Genomic DNA, 14,448 nt, shown 5'->3' with positions numbered 1-14,448 from the left:
GATATTTATAGCAGCTTTAGTTATAATTGGCAAAACCTGGGAGGTAACCAGGATGTCCCTCAATAGATGAATGTATCAATAAACTGTGGCACATCCAGACAATGGAATATTATTCAGTGCTAAAAAGAAATGAGCCATCAATTCATGAAAAAATATAGAGGAATCTTAAATGCACATTACGAAGTGAAAGAAACCAATCTGAAAAGCTATATACTGTATGATTCCAACTATACGACATTCATAAGGCAAAACTTTGGGAGACAATAAAAAGATCAGTGGTTGTCAAGAGTTGGTGGGATGGGGGACAAGGATGAATAGGTAGAACACAGAGGAATTTTAGGGCAATGAAAATACTCTGTATGTTAATGATGGATATATGTTATTATACATTTGTCTAAACCCACAGAATGTAGAACACCAAAGGTGAACTCTAATGTAAATATGCACTGGGTGATTAAGATGTGTCAGTGTAGGTCCACCAATGCAAAACATCTATCACTCTGGTGGGGGGTGTTGATAATGGAGGAGGCTACTATATATTTGTGACGGTGGGGTTATATGAGAATCTCTGTAATGTCCCCTCAATTTTACTGGAAAGCTAAAATTTCTCTTAAAGAAATAATAAAGTTTGGGGCACCTGGGTGGCTCAGTCAGTTGAGCATCCAACTTCAGCTCAGGTCATGATCTCACAGTTCATGAGTTCGGGCCCTGCATTGGGCTCCGTGCTGTCAGCTCAGAGCCTGGAGCCTGTTTCAAATTCTGTGTCTCCCTCTCTCTCTGCCCCTCCCTCACTCGTGCTCTCTCTCTGCCTCTCAAAAATAAAGAAAATAATAAACAAAGTAAGTAAGTAAGTAAGTAAGTAAGTTTGGGTACCTGGGTGGCTCAGTCGGTTAAGCATCCTACTTCAGCTCAGGTCATGATCCTGCAGTTCAGGAGTTCAAGCCCTTCATCAGGCTCTGCACTGACAGCTCAGAGCCTGGAGCCTGCTTCAGATTCTGTGTCTCCCTCTCTCTCTGCCCCTCCCCTCCTCACACTCCGTCTCTCTCTCTTGAAAATAAACATTAAAAAAATATTTTTAAATAATAAAGTCCTAATAAAAAATAAAAGAAAAAATCCTGAGTTCATATTTCTTCATTTTTCATCCAAGTTTTATTTAAATTCAAGGTAGTTAACATATAGTGTAGTATTGGTTTCAGGAGTAGAATTTAGTGATTCATCACTTACATATAACACCCAGTGCTTATCACAACTAGTGCCCTCCTTAATATCCATCATGCATTTAGCCAATCCCTCCACCATCTCCCCCCCTCCAGCAACTCTCAGTTTGTTCTCTAAGAGTCTCTCATGGTTTGCCTCCCTCTCTGTTTTTATCTTTATTTTTCCTTCCCTTTCTCTATGTTCATCTGTTGTGTTCCTTAAATTCCACAAGAGTGAAATCATACGATATTTGTTTTTCTCTGACTTATTGTGCTTAGCATAATACATTCTAGTTTCATCCACATTGTTGCAAATGGCAAGATCTCATTCTTTTTGATGGCCAAGTAATATTCCATTATATGTATATACCACTTCTTTATCCATTCATCAGTTAATGGACAATTGGGCTCTTTCCATAATGTGGCTATTGTTGATAGTGCTGCTATAAACCTTGGGGTGTATATGCCCCTTCGAATCAGTATTTTTGTATTCTTTGGATAAATACCTAGTAGTGCAATTGCTGGGTAGTAGGGTACCTCTATGTTGAACTTGAGGAGCCTCCATACTGTTTGCCAGAGCAGGTGCATCAGTTTGCATTCCCACCAACAGTGTAAGAGGGTTTCCTTTCTCCACATCCTTGACAACATCTCTTGTTTCCTGAGTGGTTAATTTTAGCCACTCTGACAGGTGTAAGGTGGTATCTCATGGCAATTTTGATTTATATTTCCCTGATAATGAGTGATGTTGAGCATTTTTTCATTTGTATGTCTATTCTGGAGAAGTGTCAGTTCGTATCTTCTGCCCATTTATTAACTGAATTATTTACTTTAGGGTGTTGAGTTTCATAAGTTCTTTATAGATTTTGAATACCAGCCCTTTATCTGATGTAATTTGCAAATATATTCTCGCATTGCACAGGTTGCCTTTTAGTTTTGGTGATTGTTTCCTCTGCTGTGCAGAAGCTTTTTACCTTGATGAAGTCAAAATAGTACATTTTTGCTTTTGTCTTCCTTATCTCCAGAGATGTGTCTAGTAAGAAGTTGCTATGGCTGAGGTCAAAGAGTTTGCCACCTGTGTTTGTCTCTAGGATTTTGATGGTTTCCTGTCTCACATTTAGGTCTTTCATCTATTTTGAATTTATTTTTGTCTATGGTGTAAGAAAGTGGTACATGTCCATTCTTCTGCATGCCACTGTCCAGTTTTCCCAACACCATTTGTTGAAGAGACTGTCTTTATTCCATTGGATATTCTTTCCTGCTTTGTTGAACATTAGTTGACCATATAGTTGTGGGTCCATTTCTGGGTTCTCTATTCTGTTCCATGATCTATGTGTCTGTTTTTGTGAAAGTACCATACTGTCTTGATGATTACAGCTTTGTAATATAGCTTAAGTCCAGAATTGTGATGCCTCCCACTTTGCTTTTGTTTCTCAACATTACTTTGGCTATTTGGGGTCCTTTCTGGTTCCATATAAATTTTAGAATTGCTTGTTTTAGCTCTGTGAAAAATGCTGGTGTTATTTTGATAGGGGTAGCATCTAATGTATAGATTGCTTTGGGTAGTATAGACATTATAACAACATTTGCTCTTCAAATCTATGAGCATGGAATGCTTTTTCCTTTTATTTGTGTCTTCTTCAATTTCTTTCATAAGTGTTATATAGTTTTCAGAGGTTTATTCCTAGATATCTTATGGTTTGGGGTACAACTGTGAATGGACTTGATTCCTTGATCTCTTTTTCTACTGCTTCATTATTTGTGCATAAAAATGAAATAGATTTTTGTACATTGATTTTATATCTTTTAACTTTGCTGAATTTATCAGTTCTAGCAATTTTTTAATACAGTCTTTCAGGTTTTCTACATAGAGTATTATGTCGTCTGTGAATAGTGAAAGCTTGGCTTCTTACCTGCCAATTCAGATACCTTTTATTTCTTTTTGCTGTCTGATTGCTGAGGCTAGGACTTCCAGTACTGTGTTGAACTATAGTGGTGAGACAGGACATCCCTGTCATGTTCCTGTCCTTAAGGGAAAAGCTCTCAGTTTTTCCCCATTGAGGATATTAGCTGTGGGTCTTTCATTTATGGTCTTTATGATGTTGAGGTATGTTCCTTCTATCCCTACTTTCTTTAGGATGTTTATCAAGAATGGATGATGTATTTTGTCAAATGTTTTTTCTGTATCTACTCAGAGGATCATATGGTCTTTATCCTTTCTTTTATTAATGTGGTGTATTACTTTGATATTTGTAGATATTGAATCAGCCCTGCAGCCCAGGAATAAAGCCCATTTGATCACTGTGAATAATTCTTTTAATGTACTGTTTGATTCAATATGCTAGTATCTTTTTGAAAATCTTTGCATCCATGTTCATCAGGGATATTGGTCTGTAATTCTTTTCAGTTGGGTCTTTGTCTGGCTTTGGAATCAAGATAATGCTGGCCTCATATGAGTTTGGAAGTTTTCCTTCCGTTTTTATTTTTTGGAACAGTTTCAGAAGAATAGGTAGTAAGTCTTCTTTAAATGTTTGATAGAATTCCCCTGAAAATCCATCCAGCCCTGGACTCTTGTTTTTTGGGAGACTTTTGATTACTGATTCCATTTCTTTACTGGTTATGGGAGTGTTCAAATTTCCTATTTCTTCCTGTTTCAGTTTCGGTAGTTTATCTGTTTCTAGGAATTTATCCATTTCTTCCAGATTGCCCAATTTGTGAATATATCATTGCTCACAATATTCTCATAATTGTGTTTCTGCAGTGTTTGTGATCTCTCCTCCTTCATTCATGATTTTATTTATCTGGGCCCTTACTCTTTTCTTTTTGATAAGTATGGCTTGGAGTTTATCCATTTTGTCAATTCTTTCAAAGAACCAGCTCCTAGTTTCATTGATCTGTTCTACTGGGTTTTTTGGTTCCTATTTCATTTACTTCTGCTCTAATCTCTATTATTTCCCATCCTTTGCTTGTTTTGGGCTTAATTTGCTATTCTTTTTCTAGTTCCTTTAGGTGTAAGGTTAGGTTCTGTATTTGAGACTTCTCTGGCTTCTTGAGGTAGGCCTGTATTGCTATATACTTCCCTCTTATGACCTCTTTTGCTGCATCCCAAACATTTTAGACAGTTGTGTTTTCATTTTCATTGGATTCCAAGTATTTTTTAACTTCTTTAATTTCCTGGTTAACCCATTCATTCTTTAGAAGTATGTTTCTTAACTAACCTTCACATTTTTCCTTGTGGTTGACTTCAAGTTTTATAGTATTGTGGTTGAAAAATGTGCATGGTACGATCTTAATCTCTTTTACTGGTTGAGGCCTGATTTGTCACCCAGTATGGGATCTATTCTGGAGACTATTCATGTGCACTCAAAAAGAATGTGCATTCTGCTGCTTTAGGATGAAACGTTCTGAACATATCTGTTAAGTCCATTTGGCCCAGCGTGTCATTCAAAGCCATTGTTTCCTTGTTGATTTTCTGCTTAGATGATCTGTCCATTGTTGTAAGTAGGTTGTTAAAGCTCCCTACTATTATTGTATTATTACCAATGAGTTTCTTCATGTTTGTTATTAATTGATTTATATATTTGGGTCCTTTCAAGTTGGGGACATAAATATTTACAACTGTTAGTTTTTCTATTCAGATCAATCCCTTTATTGTGATATATTGCCCTTCTTCATCTCTTGATACAGTCTTTGGTTTAAAATATAGTTTGTCTGGTATAAGAATGGTATAAGATTTCTTTTTATGTCTATTAGCATGATAAATGATTCTCTACACCTTAACTTTCAATCTGGAGGTGTCTTTAGGTCTAAAGTAAGTCTCTTACAAGCAGCGTTTCGATGGGTTCTTTTTTTAATCTATTGTGATACCCTATGCCTTTTTATTGGAGCATTTAGTCCATTTACATTCAGAGTAATAATCGATAGATATGCATTTAGTGCCATTGTATTACCTGTAATGTTGCTGTTCCTGTAGATTGTTCTAGTCATTGTTTGTTTTTGGTCTCTCTTTCCCACTTAAAGGGTTCCCTTGATAATTCTGGCAGAGCTGGTTTAGTGTTCACAAACTCCTTTAGTCTTTTGCTTGTCTTGGAAACTCTTTATCTCTCCTTCTAGTCTGAATGACAGCCTTGCTCGATAAAGGATTCTTGGCTGCATATTTTTCCCATTTAGCACATTGAATATATCATGCCACTCCCTCTGGCCTGCCAAGTTTCTGTCGACAGGTCTGCTGCTAACCTTATATATCTATCCTTGTAAATTAGGGACCTTTTGTCCCTAGCTACTTTCATAATTCTCTCTTTATATTTGTATTTCTCAAGTTTCACTATGATATGTCATGGTGTTGACCTGTTTTTGTTGATTTTGACAGGAGTTCTCTATGCCTCTTGGACTTGTGTGTCTTTCTTCCCCAGATTTGGGAAGTTCTTGGTTATAATTTGTTCAAATAAACCTTCTCCCCCTTTTTCCCACTCTTCTTCTGGGAGAGTCCTATCATACGGATATATTATTGTGCTTTCTGGAATTGCTGAGTTTGCTAAGTCTATATTCATGTCCTAACAGTTCTCTTTCCCTTTTCTTTTCTACATCTTTATTTTCCATAATTTTATCTTCTGTATCACCTATTTGTTCCTCTGCTTCTTCCATCCTCATTGTAATTACATCCAGTCAGTTTTGCATCTCAGTTATAGCATTTTTTATATAATTTCGGTCTGACTACTTTTTAGGTCTTTTATCTCCGCATCAAGGGTTTCTTTGGTGTCTTCTATGCTTTTAGCAAGTCCAACAAGTATTCTTATTACTGTTGTTCTAAATTTTTGTTCAGGTATATAGCTTATATTTGTTTTGAACAAATCCCTGGCTGTAGTTTCTTCTTGATCTTTCTTTTGGGGAGAATTCCTCTTGTCATTTTGTCTACTTTTCTGTCTTTTGCATGTTATGTAAGCTTGTTATGTTTCCTGCTCCTGAGAGTAATGCTATATTAAGAAGGGGTCAGACACTGTCCAGGGTCTGGTGCTTCAAGAAGTGTTTCTAATGTATGCTGTATTCACTCTGCTGTTGTGATTTGGCTACTCTTTTCCCCAGGTCAGTCCTCTGCTGCATTCCTCCTTACTTGCAGTGGGGAGTATTTGGACCTTTAATTAGGTATGCTTTGATTTGTTTGTTAAAATAAGACTGATTAAAAAAAAAATAAAGAGCCTGATTCAAAAACTGAGAAAAGGAAAAGGAACACAAAAAGTTGGTCCTATTTCCACCAGAACTAAGGCTGACACTTTGGATCACTCTATGATTAGTAGACTTGATGTAAGCGGGGTGCCTGTGTTTGTCCTCTGGGGAAGAGGCCCGATGCTCTGGCTCACAGTCAGACCTGCCCTAGTAAAGATGCCCCTGCAGGGTGCAGTGAAGTAGGGTTTGGTGTAAGCATCTCCAGCCTCCACTGGGGGCACTGTGTTACTCACTGAAGTCCAACTGTGCCAGTGGGCAGAGGGGAGACAGCGTCACCCTGCTGTCTTGTCCCCAGAGAGGGAGCTCCCACTGGATAAGCAAACAGTCTCCCCTCCTCTGTCCGTGGCTTCTGTCAGATCCCTGCCCTCAACCCTTCCATGCCCAGGTCATCACCATGCCTGTACCTCTCCTGGGTTTTATCTCTGGTGCATGGTTGGGATTCAAAACTCCAAATTTTAAAAGATCCAGCAAGGCATGTATTGCTCCCCTCCTCCAGAAGAGAGCTTTGCAGTACCATTCCTGGTGCCATTCTGTCCCAGAAAATCATCCACACAGCCATGCCAATGCCTGAATTTATGGTAAAGCACAGCAAAAAGCTGCAACCAGGTTATCTGCCTTCTGTGAACATTTCTTTCCCCTGTGATGAACAGCCATTCAAAGGCACCATCCAGATCTTTTGTCCTTGGAGAGGCAATATACCCTCTTCCAAATGCGCTCCAGGAAGGGGAACTTTCTCTCCCAGTGTGACCCAGAGGATCCCCACACTATGCTGTCCGCTGTCCACTTCTGGGCCTCCGAACCTCCTTCTCCCCAGGAGTGCTGCCACCCACCAAGATTAACTCCAGTGAATGGTGCAAACTTTGAACACTTCAGAATTTGAGCTCCACTTTTGCAAAAACTTGTGATAGTCAGTTCCTCCCAATTGCCCAGTCAATGGTTTTGGCAGAGTGCTTTTCTTGTGCCAACTTAACACTCTGCTCTCAATCTCCCTCTCTCCTTCTCCTGTCTGCAAAAAGGACTCCTGAGTTCACATTTCTAAATCTTCTCATACAATTGCTTCTCTTCCAACTGTCTTCATTTCAGTAAATAGCTCCTTGATCCAACTAACTTATCAGGCCCAAATTCTGCAGTCTTCCGTGATCTACCATCTCCTCCAATCACCAAATGCCCAATACATCAACCAGTCTTAGAGTTTCTCCAAAATACATTCTGAATTCCTTCATTTTTCTCTACCCTCACCTGTCTCATCCAAAACACCAACATTCCTTGTCTAATTTATATAAATACCCTCTTAATTGGTTACTCTTACTTGACCCCAATTCATTATCCATGCATCCATCAATACAATCCTTTTAAAATGTAAATTTTACTCCCTGTTGAAAACTGTTCAATAGCTTCTCAATTGCAGTTAAGGTAAACTCACAATAAGCTATCACTTCACACCAGTTAGAATGGCTATTTTCAAAAATGCAAGAGATAACAAGTATTGGCAAGGAGGTGGAGAGAAGAGAACCCTTGTGCACTACTGATGGGAATGTAAATTGGTACAGGCATTATGGAAAAGAGTAAGGAGGTTCTTCAAAAACTTAAAAATGGAACTACCATATGATCCAATAATCCACTTCTAGGCATAGATCCAAAAGAAATAAAATCAGCATTTCAAAGAGATTTCTATACTCCCATGTTCACTGTAGCATTATTCACAATAGGCAAGACATGGAAACTGCCTAAGTGCCCATCAACAGATAAGTGGATAAAGAAAATGTGGTATGTATATATAAAATGGAATATTCCTCAAACATAAAAATAAGAGAAAAATCCTGCCATTTGTGACAGTATGGATGGACAATGAGGGAATTATACTAAGTGAAGTAAGTCAGACAGAGAAAGACAAATACTTTATGATCTCACTTATAAGCAAAATCTGAAAAAAAAAAAAAAAAAAAACCTCACAGAAAGAGAGAGTATAATGATGGTTACCAGGTTCTGGGATGTGGGAAAAATGGAGGATGTTGGTCAAAATATACAAAATTCCAGATATAAAACAAGTAAGTTCTAGGTCTCTAATGAATAGCATGGCTACTACAGTTAAAACTACAGTATTATATACTTAAAAGTTGCTAAGAAAGTAGATCTTAAATGTTACCACCACACACACACACACACACACACACACACACACAACTAATTATGGATATGTTAATCATCTTTATTGTAGTCATCATTTTGTACTCTATACATGTATCATGTTGTAAACAGTAAACAATGTTAAATGTCCATTTTATCTCAATAAAGCTGGGAAAATTTATTTTAAAAAATCTTAAATCTTTTAATTTTGCCTATGAAGCTCTGCATCACCTGTCCTGTTTGCCTCTCCAACTTACTTCTACCGCCTATAACCTGCTGCATATCCCTGGGGCCACCTTGGGGCTTTTGCCACTTCCTTCTACCTAGAATGCTCTTATCCCTCCTCTTTACCTGTCTAATATATTGATTCTATAAGCCTCCGTTTATTCTAGTCTCTTACAGAAACCCTCCAGCACTCTCTGTCCCCTAATCTAAATCTCTCTTTCCATTGTAATTTTTAACTGCAGTGTTTAAATTTCCTTCTTAGCATATATTTGTATATTGGATGTAATATAATTGTGTATATTATATACATATAATTTATACATATAGACTTATTTGTGCAAATATGTGTTTAATATTTATCCTCCCACTGGACTCTGTTGTCGGTTTTGGGGTTTTTGTTTTTTGGTTTTTTTGCAAAGAGTGAGTTTTATTTCCACATACTTTTTAAGTTGCTTTTCAGAAGTAAACTCTATACTTTATGGAGGCAAGAGGGTCTGTATTGTTTATCATTCTGTTCTCAGTATCTGGCATAGTGCCTACCATAGAAGGTGCTTGGTGAATTTCTTAATATATAAATAGCAACAACCTTCACCTTCATGTCAATAAGAAATATTGCCACTCCTTTCTTCCCATGTTACCCAAAAGTATTAAGTTGTGTATCCTACAAGTTACTCTGCTATCCCTACTATCTTCTAATCTAAACTTGGGAAGCTTTTATATACCCTATAACTTTCATATACTGAATAAACACAAAACAGTGAGTGTGATATGAGAAGAAAGAAGGCATGAATTAGTGTGATATTATGACAACCAACTGACTAAAACGTGGGAGGAATAATCTAGAATCTTTTAACTTCCATTTTAATTATCTAGATTCTAGATAATAAAAACAGTATTATATTTGTATACCTTTTTATAGTTAAGCAAATGTCAAAACAAAATATTATACAAATAATTTCACAAACCAAACAACTACATCTATAATTAAAAACTTCTATGCATGCTAGGAATAACATTTACAAGTGTGGTGGGAAACAGTAACCTTTATTTGTTCATTCATTCTCTTACTCAACATACATTTACTGAATATTGCTTACATGCCAGGGAACAAGCCAAAAGCTAAAGACTGCTTCCTCAATGGGATCCATACAACAATGCTATGAAGTAGTCAAGGCAGATTCTGTCATTCCCAATTTACAAACAAGGAACACAGAGGTTTAGAGAACTCAAGTCACTTCCTTAAAAGTCACACGTAAGCAAACTTCTGGAAAAGATGGTGAAGGAGGAAGATCCTAAGCTCACCTCATCCCACAGATATAACTAGATGACACCAACATCAGTGTGTATAATCTAGAAAAAAGACCCAAAGACTGGCAGAATAGACTCTCCACAGCTAAATGTAGAAAAGAAGCCACATCAAATTAGGTAGGAAGGGCAGAGATGCAGTCAAGAGCTAAAGCAGCCTGGGACTGTTCACAGGAGGAAGGGATGCCCTGGGCCCAAAGAATGGAGAGAAACAAACCCTCACACCAAGCACCCCAGGCAGGGGAACCCACACAAGGAAGACAAATTCCCCATAACATTAGGCTTTGAAGATCAGAAGGATCGAGTTTCAAGAATTCTAAAATCAGTGGGGTTTGACACCTGGAACTTTATTTTCTTTTTTAATTTTTTTTAATGTTTATTTATTTTTGAGACAGAGAGAGACAGAGCATGAATGGGGGAGGGTCAGAGAGAGAGGGAGACACAGAATCTGAAACAGGCTCCAGGCTCTGAGCAGTCAGCACAGAGCCCGACGTGGGGCTCGAACCCACGGACCGCGAGATCATGACCTGAGCCGAAGTCGGCCGCTTAACCAACTGAGCCACCCAGGCGCCCCGACACCTGGAACTTTAAAAATCAGTGAGCTCAGCTTTGGGAGAGCCTGGAAGATGACAGGAAACTGAGCCCCTACCCTTAAAGAGATAGCACAACAAGCAGCTCCATGGAGATAAAGCACAGAAGCATCAGTTTGAAAAACGTCTGAGGTTATACAGGAAGGAGATTTTTTTACTAATCTCAGAGCATGTGCTAGGGGCAGAGATCTTTAGGAAACTTCTCCAGGAACAAAGGAGATGGCAAATGCCATTTCTCTCCCCTGTCCCATAGCCTAAATACACAAATATCTGCAAGAACCAGCACAGTGCCTACACTCTCCACCTCAACCACTGCATTCTCCTGCTGACATGCCCTCTCTCAAGATAGGCTTCAGCTCCAGGTCTACTCCCGGGGCAGACCTTCCAAACTTTTCTTAGATCATAGGTGATATCCCTGCACTCTCCTATGGACTCGCTCTCCCCAGTCCTGCAGAGAAGTTTTCTAAAGTGGCTCCAGGTCCCCTCCCACAGCAGACACCTTGAGGCCAGTCCCCACCTTCTTGTAAGACCTGCTCCTTCCAATATGCCCTTGGCGAGAGTCCATCCAAAGCAGTGCTACAAACCTGGAACTGTGCAAGCAGCACCAACAGGGGACTGCACCACTCCAAAGTACCTTTTGCCCTAAGGAGAAAGGAAGATAACCACACATACCAGTCCAAATAAGGCACCAGCAGTGACCTAGGGGCAGACATATAATCTGACCACAGGCCCCACCCAGTCAAAAAAGCTTCTCAGGGGACAACACAGGGAAATCACTCTGCAGTTTGGTGCTATTGCATCTCTGGTAAATGCCTGGGCTGACTCAAATGAAGTCCAAGGCAGCTCTAGGCTGGCCCACTAACAACAGGAACAAAACCCTGCCCACAACAGCAAAGAGAGCCTTTGTATACAATTGGACTGAAGCCAAAAAAGGCACAGACACAACACTAGGGTGCACTCAACACACATAGGAGATACCCCTGCAGTGCCAGGTTCTAATGAATAGAGGACACTGCACTACAGGGCACTACAGAACCTCTTCTTCATAAGGCCACTACTTTCAAAAGTAGAAGACATCAATGACTTTCCTAACACATAAAAACAGGCACAGAGAGTTAGAAAAAATGAGGACAGAGAGGAATATGTCCCAAATGAAAGGACAAAATCACACCAAGAAAGCTTAATGAAAAAAGAGAAAAGCAATATGCCAGATAGAGAATTTAAAGTAAAAACCATAAAGATCTGAACTGGAATGAGAAAAGTGTGGAGGACCTCAGTGAGACTCTCAACAAAGAGAGAGAAAACATAAAAAAACAATCAGAGGTGAAAAACTCAACAACTAAAATTAAAATACACTAGAGGGAATAAACAGTAGACTAGAGGAAGCAGGAGAACAGATTAGTGACCTAGAGGAGAGTAATAGAAAGCAATCAAGCTAAACAGGAGAGAGAAAAAATAATGCTAAAACATGAAAACAGATTTAGAGAACTCAGCAACACCATCAAGCATAATAAATTTCACATTATAGGGATCCCAGAAGAAGAGACAGAGAAAAGGGGGTAGAAAATTTATTTGAAGAAATAATAGCTGATAACTTGCCAAATCTAAGGAAAGAAACAGAACTCCAGATCCAGGAGACACAGAGATCCCCCAACAAAATTAACCCAAGGAGGTCCACACCAAGACACATAGGAATTAAAATGGCAATAAGTAGTGACAAATAGAGAATTATAAAAGCAACAAGAGAAAAGAAAACAGTTACATACGGGGAAAAGCCCACAAGGCTATCAGCTGATTTTTCAGCAGAAACTTTGTGGGCCAGAAAGGAGTGGCATGATATATGCAAAGTGCTGAAAGGAAAAATATGAAGTGAAGAGTACTGTGTCCAGCAAAGCTACCATTCAGTATGAAAGGAGAGGTAAAGAGTTTGCCTGACAAACAAAAATTAAGAGAATTCATGACCACTAAATCAGCCCTACAGTAAATGTTAAAAGGGACTCTATGAGTGGAAAGGAAAGACCATAAGTAGAGTAATAAAAGTAAGGAGTACAAAAGTAATAAAATTAAGCATACTTATGAAAATCAATCAAGAGATTCACAAAATAAAAGCACGTAAAGTGTGACACCACTTACATAAAACGAGGAGAGAGGAGTAAAGAATGGGTTCAAACTTAAGCAACCAACAACTTACATAGACTGCTATAAGCAAAAGATGTTATATACAAATCTAATGGTAACTATAAATCAAAAACCAGTAATAGATATACAAAAAATAAAGAGAAAGAAATCCAAGTATATCGCTAAAGAAAGTCAATAAATGGTGAGAAAAGAGAGCAAGAGAAATAAAGAACAGAGAGGAACTACAAAAACAACCATAAAACAAGTAACAAAATGGCAATAAGTACATATCTATCAGTAATTACTCTGCATGTAAGTGGACTAAACACTCCAAACAAAAGACACACAGTGACAGAATAGATAAAAAAAAGCAAGACCCATTTATATGTTGCCTACAAGAGACTCATTTCAGAATTAGAGACAGATGCAGATTGAAAGTGAAGGGAAGGAAAAGCATTTATTATGCAAATGGAAGTGAACAGAAAGCCAGGGGAGCAATACTTGTATCAGACAAAAGAGATTTTAAAACAAGCAAAGACATATAACAGGAGACAAATGAAGACACTATGTGATCATAAAGGGAATAATCCAACAAGAAGACATAACAATTATAAATATTTATACACCCAACATGGAAACACCCATATACATAAAGCAGCTAATAACAAACATGAAGGAAGTAATCAATAGTAATACAATAATAGAAGACCTTAACATCCCACTTACATCAATGTATAGATCATCTACACAGTATATCAAAATAAAGTAACAGTGGCTTTGAAGGATACATTGGACTAAATGGATGTAACAGATATATTCAGGCCATTCCATCCTAAAACAGCAGAATACACTTCCTTTCAGGTACACATGGAGCATTCTTCAGAACAGATCACATATTAGGTCACAAAACAAGTCTCAGTAAATTCAAATGATCAAAATCATACCATGCATCATTTCCAATCAAAATGCTAGGAAACTGAAAACCAATCACAAGAAAAAAATCTGGAAAGAATATAAATGAGTGGAGAGTAAATAAAATGCTACTAAACAATGAATGGGTCAACCAAGAGGTCAAAGAGGAAATCAAGAAATACATGGAGATAAATGAAAATGAGAACACAACAGTCCCAAATCTTTGGGAGGTAGCAAAAGCTGAGGGAAGTTTATGGCAATATAGGCCTAAATCAAGAAGCAAAAAAAATCTCAAACAACCTCACCTATACCTCAAGGAGCTAGAGAAAGAAAAACAAACAAAACCTAAAACTAAGAGAAGGAAGGAAATAATAAAGAGTAGAGCAGAAATAAATGAAAAAGGAAAAAAGAAAAGAAAGAAAAGACAAGAAAAGAACATACCAATGAAACCAGGAGCTAGTTTTTGAAAAGATCAACAAAGTTGATAAACCTTTAGGCAGACTCATGAAAGAGAGAGAGGGGGGGAAGCAGGGTGAGAGAGAAAGAGAGTAAGAACTCAAACAAAATGAGAAATGAAAGAGGAGAAATAACAACCAACACCCCAGAAATACAAAGGATTGTAAGAGATTATTATGCAAAACTATATGTGAACAACCAGAACAACCTAGAAGAAGAAATAAATAAATTCCTAGAAAGATATAACATCACAAAATTGGATCAGGAAGAAATACAAAATTTGAACAGACTCAATACCA

Source organism: Lynx canadensis, chromosome C2 (genome assembly GCF_007474595.2).
Source record: "Lynx canadensis isolate LIC74 chromosome C2, mLynCan4.pri.v2, whole genome shotgun sequence".
NCBI classification, from domain to species: Eukaryota; Metazoa; Chordata; class Mammalia; order Carnivora; family Felidae; genus Lynx; species Lynx canadensis.
This window is presented reverse-complemented; position numbering follows the sequence as displayed.